This window comes from Arachis ipaensis, chromosome B2 (genome assembly GCF_059453495.1).
Source record: "Arachis ipaensis isolate K30076 ecotype BB chromosome B2, ASM5945349v1, whole genome shotgun sequence".
Lineage (NCBI taxonomy): Eukaryota > Viridiplantae > Streptophyta > Magnoliopsida > Fabales > Fabaceae > Arachis > Arachis ipaensis.
The window spans coordinates 16883078-16892911 of NC_142437.1; positions in this window are offsets into that span (position 1 = coordinate 16883078).

Below are 9834 nucleotides of genomic sequence, written 5' to 3' on the forward strand. Positions count from 1 at the left end.
ATGTGATAATTATGGTTTAGGTAGTGTGTATGTGAATATTGAAGCTTGATTGAGGTATTAGAAAGCTTGGAGTGGGATTGTGGTGCTGGAAATATGATCTTGGAGGTGTTGGAGCCTTGAAAATTGAGGAAAAAGTGAAATTGGAAGTGTTCCGGGTTGAGCGGGGAATCGGCCAAGGTATGGTTTTGGTTTCCTGTATCTAAAATGTAATGTGGTTGTGAAAACTTAAGCTAGTGACCCATAGGATAGGAATTGAATTTGTGATGATGGTTGATTGGTTGTTGGAATTGTTGTATGATTATGTGATTATTGGTTTTTGGAGGGTATGATTGAAGTTCTTGATTGATGATGTATGTGAGTTTCGTATGATGATGAAACTTGGTATATATAAAGGTTGAATTGAAGTAAAATTTGTGCTTGATATGGATAGTTGGTCTTGTATATTGATCATTGTGGAATTAGAAATCTTGGTGGTAGAGTTTGATGAAAATGAAAGGTTGGTATTTGATGATATATATTGTGGATTATGAACTTGGATTATTGAGTTAAAATTGATGAAATAGAGAATTGATGTGTTGTGGAATGGATATGGAAGTTGTAAATGTAGTTGAGGTTGAAATAGTAAGGTTTTGGTTGGTTTTAAATGAATTTGGAAGAGTATGTTTTGAAAATTGGAAGTTTGTGAACTTTGGTAAAAATGAAATTTTGATGAACTTCAACAGATCATATCTCGAGCTACCGCTTTTGAAAATTGATGCATTTTATATCAAATGAAAGATAATTTAACAAACTTTAAAATGGTTCAAATTTGGTGAAAATCTGAATTCTGTGGAGAGAGATATGATCGTTGAAAGTTGGTGTCCAAAATCTAAATTCCGTGAATGCTGCAGAATTTGTGATTTCTGGTTTGTGTGCGCACGCACAGCCTTGTGCGTACGCACACACAGGGATATGGCTGCTGTTGGGAGCGTTAGCACGCTTTGTGCGCGCACACAACAAACAAAGTTTTGCAAGCTATGCGCGACGCACATGTTGGGAAGCATGTTCTGTTGAGGGCATTCGCACGCCTTGTGCGAGCGAACAGAATTGGAAAATTTTACTCCTGTGCATACGCACACCTTTATGCGTACACACACATTTTGAAAATTCTTTTTGGCGTGCGCACGCACACCCCTGTGCATACGCACACTGCCCTGTTTTCTTATAAAAACCTTGTTTTTAAATGTTTCACCTTCCCAGCAAGCTTGTAATCTTTCGTGACCATGTTTTCAGCAAATATGACTTTTGTGTTTATTAAAACCGAATTTTAAACTTCCAAGCCTCCATTTTCATCCTTTAAGTTCTAAATTATAATAGAATGCCTAATAATTAAGAATAAGCTAGGAATGAAGGTAGCTTGAGGGTAAAGTAAAGGGAGAGTTAATGATGAATTATGATTAATGATGATTGTATGAGTTGCTGAGGGTGATGATGGAAGTACGGTGTATGACGTGAGCCGAAGGGCTGTATTTAATAATGATTGTTGGCCAGTTATGGATTATGTTATGAGCCAGATGGCTATGATAAATTGTGATTTATGGATGGAAATAAAAATGTGAATGTGAATGATTATTTTATCTTGAGTTCTCTTTCTCGAAAATGCGATTCCAGAGAGATGGTGGAAGGTGAGGATCCCCTTCCTTGTTCCTCCTGGTATTGTAAAATCGCCCCCAGCGAGATGGTGAGAGGTTAGGATCCCCTCCTTGGTTCCTCCTGGGCATATGAGAACATACCTCCTGGGTAGATGTAAGGGTTGTGGTTTCGCCCCACTACAACCAACCAAGTGGGGTGAAACTACAACCCTTGCATCTACCTAGGAGGTACGTTCTCAAATGTCCATGAGGAACAAAAGAGGGGATCTTATCCTCCCACCATCTCGTTGGAGTCGATTTTACAAAACCAGAAGGAACAAAGAAAGGGATCCTCACCTTCCTCCATTTCACTAGGGTCGCACTTTCAAAAAAGAGTGCTCAAGATGAAACAATCTTGCCCAAATCAATTTCATAGTCAAAATATAGTTTCATAATCCAAATATGCTTCTTTAAACTTTTCTCCACTATACTCCGATATGTCTTCTTTAATCCACTCAGTACACTCCACAAAACATTCTAACTAATCCTTCCACCATACTTTATAATCCTGAGTCATTGGCTCTAAATTCATATCCAAAATTACCCATTTTATTTCACCCAATACTCTCTCGCTCGTCCCAAAGCCTAAACACTAGCTAGAAAATCTTAAACAATATTTACAGAGGTTTGAAAAGTTAAAGGAAAGGTTGAAAGCTCAAAAATTGCAATTTTAGAAAAACAAGGGTCATGAGTATGCGAGATTTTAAAAAAAACAGTGTCGCGTACGCGAGATTTTGAAAAAGACAGTGCCACACACGCGAGTCCTGTCTGCGTACGCGAGATTTCTCGGTGTAAATCCCAGGTAATTAATAAATAATTAACTAATAAATTAATTTTATTTAAAGAAAGTAGGAAATTAAATTTTGATAAGTTAGAAGAGAAAAAATATTTAGAATATGAATTTTGATACCAATTTTAAAGATTTTCGCCCAAAAAGGGGCCAATGGGCCGAATTGGTTAGACCGAACCCAAACCGGGCCTAAGACCCAACATATAAGAAGCCACACTTGGTCTTCTTTCCCATTCATTCACTTAAATCACGCCGAGGAGAAGAGGGAAAACGTGGAACCATATCCCTCATTCCTTTCTCAACTTCAAATCCTTGTATCTTTCAATCCGGAGCTCCGATTGACGAGCCATTTATTATCACGTGTTTGTCTCATTAAGTTCTTCGATTTTAGCCCAACAAAGTGGTAAGGGATTCTGATTTTCATACCCAGTTCTCACCCCCTTCAATTACCGCGATTTTGGTTTTTAATATTGAGAGATATTAGCAATTTTGATGATTTACGGGTCCTCTAGTGCAAGAGATAGCCGGGTATTGTTCAATTACTCAGTGTGTAATGGTAAGAAAATCATAACTCTTGTAAATTGGTGAATTAGTGAACTTTGTGTTGATTATTGTGAAATTGTCTGAAATTAGATTATATGCATGTGAAATTGGAGTCAAATGGAAGGTCTTGAATGCTTGATTTGGAGTAATTGTGGCTGGGCTAACTGAATTGGAGCTTGGAACCTTTGAAGGCTTGTGTGGATAAGGATATTTTGAGGTGTTGTTGGCTTAGGAAGGAATTAGCCAAGATATGAATTTGGTTTCTCGTAGTTAATATATAATGTCGCGTGAAAACTTAGGCTAGTTGACCATAGGATAAGTTTGGATTGAATTTGGTTGTTGATGTGATTAGTGAATAAATGTGTATATGTGTGCAATTGATTTGAGATTTGATATGTGTATATGAATTTGGTGGAATTATGAGTTGTGATGATGAATGTATATCTTGATAAGATTGTGGCATGAAAAGGAGGTATGTAAATATGATTGTTGTTGATTTTGGTTGAGGAATTGTTGAGTATACATATATAGAATGAATGAGAGATATGAGGAAGTGGTTAAAGGTATTTGGTATTGATTCTGGATATGAAATGGTTGGTTTGATTGCTTAGAGGTGGTATGTACATGTATCATGAATTGTTGATATTTAATGTTGATGTTAGTGGTAATTATGAGTAGAAACTATCGTTTTGATTGATAAATTTAGGTGTTGAGATGATTGTGAAGTGAATTGATGAGTATGTGATAGAGTATAAAAGTGTTGGTGATGATTTGGTTATTAAGGGATTGGTTTTGAATTGAGAACTTTGGAAATTTCGAGATTTGGTGTTTTTAGAAAAAGTTAATTTTTTTTACCAACTTCAGCGGGCGATAACTTGTTTCTGGACCCCTAAATTTTGTAAAACTTGTCTTGAATTAAAATTGGGTTCATGAAGTTTGTAACGCTTGAAGAACAAGCTAAAAATAATTTAAAACGAAAAAGTTATACACGTTCGAAGTTAGGTGTGTAAAACTGATTTTTTTGCAACTTAACAGCTTTTTTGAAGGATTTTGGACTCATGCGTACACGACATGCCACGCGACGTGAGCATTGGACTCTGCCCATGAATCTCGCATATGCGAACATGTCATGCGTATGCAAATTTGGCAATTTTCACACTCATGCGTATCGGTACGCATGAGGCATGCATACGCATAACTATACTGTTTTGCAGAAGTTACATTTTTGAGTTTTAAACCATTCCACTAGCTTTCCAAACCTCGATAACTTCTATTTAAGGCCCGAAGGCTAGTTTTTAGATTAGGAAGAAAAGTAAAATTACTGAAGAAGTTAGTTTGATATTGAGGGAGGTTTGCAAAGAGAAGAATCTAAGTAATAAAAAGTTGAAAATGCTGAAAGAAATATGATTGATGGTGATGATGAGGACCTTAGTTATGATTTTTTTAAATGAATTGGATTGATATTGTGAATGGAGTTGAGAGTGAAAGTGACCCTAATTGAGATGTACCACCGAGTAAGATGCAGTGGCGTTGTCCACTTGCTCCAGTTAAGAGTTGAGATGCCGGGTAAGATGTGGTGGCATTGTCCACTCGCTCCGGGTCAGTGATAAAGTTGTATGCTATAATTCTTCACGCCTTGCAGCACTGCCTCTCTGTTCCTAAATCTGTGACCAACCCTAAACTCGACACCACCAGCCGTGTTGTAATCGTCGACCCCCATAATCAAGTATGGAGTTTCTTCGTGCATCGCATCCAAATCCAATGTGTAGTAGTGGCTGGATATAGATGATAACTCTGGAATTGGACGTTGAGCAGGTAAAAGGTATCGAACTGATCCACCAATGGGAGTCTCTGGTATGAACTCATCGTCATCATCATCCTCAGATGAACCACTTCTGTGACTATCGGCAATGTACTCTTCGTTGGATTCCTCATCCTCAACGTCCATGTCCTGCACTGGACTAGCATAGTGCAACGGACGTGGTGCAAGAGGAGGATCATCCGATACAAAGTTTGAGGTACCAGAACCACTGCCACCAACGTCAAGAACCTCTGCTAAAAGCTTCATCACTTGTTCAACTATAATTCTCCCGTGCACATCAAACATAAGGCGCACATGCTCATCGCCATCGAGGCAAAACAAACAAAACCGAAACACCCCATTCCCCATCAATGCTAGCATCCTGTATCCAACTCTACCAACCTCTTTTCTCTCCGCACCACTGATGTGCGTCAATATGGTACTCTTTACCTCGGACAAGAAATTCGCTCTTTGACTTTGGAACAGCGCTGGACTATTGCACTCAAATATAACCTCGCTGTCACTATTTCTCATCTAACAATTGGGATACACCATCACAATAAAGAAACCACTACCACTGGATATTTTATTCTAAGTGTTGGAAAGAAAAATGGAAGACAAGGAAGAATTGATAGTTTTGTGAAAAATACTAATGGTTTGCTAATCCTTTAATCGATGTTTGATTTTTGTCCTATTATATCTCGTTTACTGTGTCCGCCATTTCCAACGTATCACGTTTATGAACATGTTACGTTGAGACATGTGTGTGCCTTATCTCGTTGATATGGCTATACCTCTCTCGTTTACACTGTAAACGAGATAAGGCACATTGTGAAAAAATATAAATACTATAAAAAATACGTATATGCGTAATTAAAATATTTATTTGATTTATTAAAAAAAATTTCTTCTTGTAGCCATTATAGAATAAGGACAAAAACTAGTATTTTTACCCGTAGTAATATCATGGGAATATAAATCTTTTAAAATTGTATCGGTTTTATCTTAAAATTATATATTATGACAGACAAAATTTATAGAATCAAATTATTTTTACAAAAAGATCGTAAGAGATAAAGGTACCCATCGACTAAGAAGACCAGCGTCTTCGTTGATAAAAAATCAAATAATAAGATTTTTTGTTATTATTTTTATGTGAAAGTGTTTAATTTTTTACTAATAATTAATTTTAATATTTTTTTATCTGAAATTGAAACAATTTAATGTGTATACTTTTACATTTAATTAGGTCAAAAGTGCGCTCCGTAAATAGAAATAATTAATTTAATACTTGCTATTTAAAAATAATATTTTTTCTCTGTATGTATATAAAAATATAATTAGATATTAGCATTAAAAAATTATATTGATAGTTATCAAATTGGTAAATTCTATCCTATTCTCCCTAAAGTAATATGTAAGTTATCGTCTATGATGTGTCACTTTTTAATTGGTTATTATTTTAACCATACTTGGGCTATTTTGTAATTAAGTTATTATTTAAAATGTGTAATTGTATAATTTCTTAAAATACTGCGATGGAACTTTAACGACGTTGTTAAAGGATGATCGACGACAGAAAGAGGGATCAAGTGAGAGGGCAGGAGATAGCGACGACGTCGGCGCTACTTGTCAAGACAATGGCGGCGATACTTAGAAGGACGGCGAAGATACAGACGACGGAAATTCAACGACATCGTTAAGGGATGATGCACGGAAGAAAGAGAGACCAAGTGAAAGGGCAACAGATAGCGACGACCTCGACGCTTCTAATTAACGGGAGAAGTATTCTTTTGGGAAAAAATGATTTGGAAAGATAAAAATAAATTTAGTTTTTAATATTTTTAGAAATTATACAGTTACCCATTTCAAATAATAACTTAATTACAAAATTGCTCTATTATAGTTAAGATATTAACTCTCATTAAAATAAAGTAACTCAGGTTAAAAATAAACATTCAATTACAAAGTGACACATCATAGAGGGTAACTTATATGTTATTTTAAGGGGTTTGGGTAGAATTCACCTATAAAAGTAACTCAAAATCAATTTTTTTAAACCATTGAATCTTGATTCTAACTTTTAATCACAACATTAGTATTTTCTCCAAACTATATGTAATAAATATTTGAAGGAAAAGAAGTGAAAATATGTATTAAAAACATAAGCAGTGAAAATTAAAAAATTAAATTAAAAAATTAAAAAATATGTAAATAATAATAATATTTTTATTTGAATTATATTATTTTGTTAGTTTTATTTTTTGTAGAACAGTAAGGTAGAAAAAAATAGAGAATGAGAAAAAAGAGAGAAAAATTTTAAAAAAGAAAAAGAAAATGAATGAGAGATGGAGTTTGTTAACTTTAGAAGATTTTTTTTTGTTAGTGACTAGTATAATATAAAATATAAATTATATATAAAGTGAGAAGGATAAAGAGAAATAAAAAAAAGGAGAAAAGTAGATAAGAGAATGTAGGATGAGAGTTTATTAATTTTGGAGGAAACTATTTTCTCTCAATTTTAATAAGAAAATGCATGTGACATATTTTAGTTATTAAATTAGTTAGTAATATATAAATATAAAATACCTATATTTCAATTTTAATATTTTAATGTAGTTAGAAAATATTATGTTGTACATTTTGATTGTTTAATTTGTAATTAGTTATTAATAATGATATATAAAAGAGATAGAGTGAATGAATAAATGAGAAAGATAGAGAAAAGGAGAGAAAAGAAGAAAAAAAATTTTAATTTAAAAAAAAATTTAATTTTAATTATAATAAAAAGTGATACGTGTGATATTTTAATTATAAAATTAGTAATATATAATAAATAATAGATATATAATAGATAATAGATTTAGAAGGCAGTCTCCAAAAACGTTAGAATCAAACCTAGGAAAATGATGAGACGACTCAAATTTTGTGACCACCAATGTTTAAACAAATTTTTTGATCACCAACGTTTATATCTCTATATGACATTTCTAACCAATCGTTATTTTAATTAGAGTCATCGTTAGTTTTTGAACCTAGCTGGCAATGAGATTTCCAATGTAACAATAGGCGTTAGTGTAATAGTGTTAACACTTTATACCCCTTTCTTCCTCTTCGAATCCTCAACTTCTTCTCACCTTCAACCATTGAAAACCCTAATCCCCAAAATCTGAAGACACCAAAAACAAATCTAAAGACTAGAAAATGTTAACATAAATCATTCTTTGCAAAATTAGTCTTTTTCACTTCTAATGACCCCATAAACACTTGCTATAACGATGATGATGATGGGACTCTAAAAACTGGTCTTAAATTCATAAAATGATTCAAAGAGGCCTCTAAAAGTTGGAAACTTTAGTGGCAGGGTTTGAATCATATTAGTCTATTCAATTCCATTCTTTTTTCAAAAAAAAAAAAAAAGAACATGCAAAGAAGATGGACAATGAATTAAACAAAAAAGTGAAAGCTTTTGAATAATGTATGTTATATAGCTATATACGTCTCTTTTCCAGGTCAAGAAACGGAGTGGTGATATATATATAATGTTGAATTGTTGCCGAGAGAGAGAAGGGTAATGATTTCTTCTTAGTAGCTCCCTTCTCTATTGTTTTTCTATCACTGTTGCCATCAAAGGATTGCACACCAACAAAGAGAGGAAGAAGGGGGGGGGGGTGTAAATGCAGTGTTTATGTACACAACAGAGGGGCTTCACTTTGTTCTCTGCTCTTCAGATTTTTTAATTTTTACATTCTCTTCAAATCGGTCTCTTGTCTCTTTAAATTTGTACAATTTTAGCCTTCACATTTCGGAATTAGGGTTTTTCAATCGGAAAAAAAAGAAAAGCGGGAAGAAGATGAGTATTCAAAGAGGAAGAAAGGACGATAATATCAACGTTAACACCTATTGTCACATTGGATATCTTACTGCCACCTGATCAAAAACTAACGGGGACTCTTCGTAAAGTAACAATAGATTAGAAATGTCAAGCAAAAATAAACATTGATGGTCACAAATTATTTATAGAGAAAAGGACAAATAGATCACTGACATTTTGTCTCGCGGACATTTTTTTTCCTGACCATTGAAAAATACTTTTAAGTTCCTGACCATCACAAAACTTGGACGTCCCCGTTCAAATGCCTCCGTCAGGGACTGATCCGTCCAAATGCCTCCGTCAGGGACTGATCTGTCCAAGTTTTGTGAAGGTCAGGGACTTAAAAATATTTTTCAATCGTCAGGGACGAAAATATCCGCGGGATAAAAGGTCAAGGACCTATTTGTCCTTTTCTCTTATTTAATTATTCATGGTCAATTTTGTCGCCGAGTGAAGGTAACCAATTTGGGTTGATCTAGTAATTAATTCACTAGTTCACTTAAATAAGTAGTGGGAGTTCAAATCTAGCTTTGTGTATATAACAATCCATTGGCCAATAGTAAATCCTTAAATAGAACTTTGATTCGTGACGAATGAGTCCTTAGTCTATCGGACTAGGAGATACCATGAAAAATTAAAATAAAATAAAAAGTAAGTGAAGGTAACATAGTTTCATTGCACATGCCTTAATTATAACAGAAAATTTCTATTTTTCTATATAGTCAGTTAGTCACTAGGCAGTTGACACTTTAATTTCACTAATTGGTGGTCTTTCTATGCAGGGCGGGTGGACAGTTCAAATTCAAAGCGAAGTTTCAATGTATATAAAATCAAAGTACCAAGTAGAACAAGAATTGATACTATCGAAGTTTCTATATTTTGAATTGACAAATTTATTGTTATAAATATCATAAGACAACATTAACTTGTGCTTAGAGTAAATCCAAGTCAAGGATTTCATTAGTTATATGCTAATCAAATGACAATCATCACAAGGCTCAGAAATGGAAGGCATTGCAACTCTTTTCTAGCAAAGAAGAAAGAAAAGATAAAAAGGAATTTTGCTGTCTAGCTTCAAAAATAACATGCAGAGTGAGACACAAAAGTTATGATTTTTTTTACATTTATAAACACAAGAGTACAATTTAATGAGACA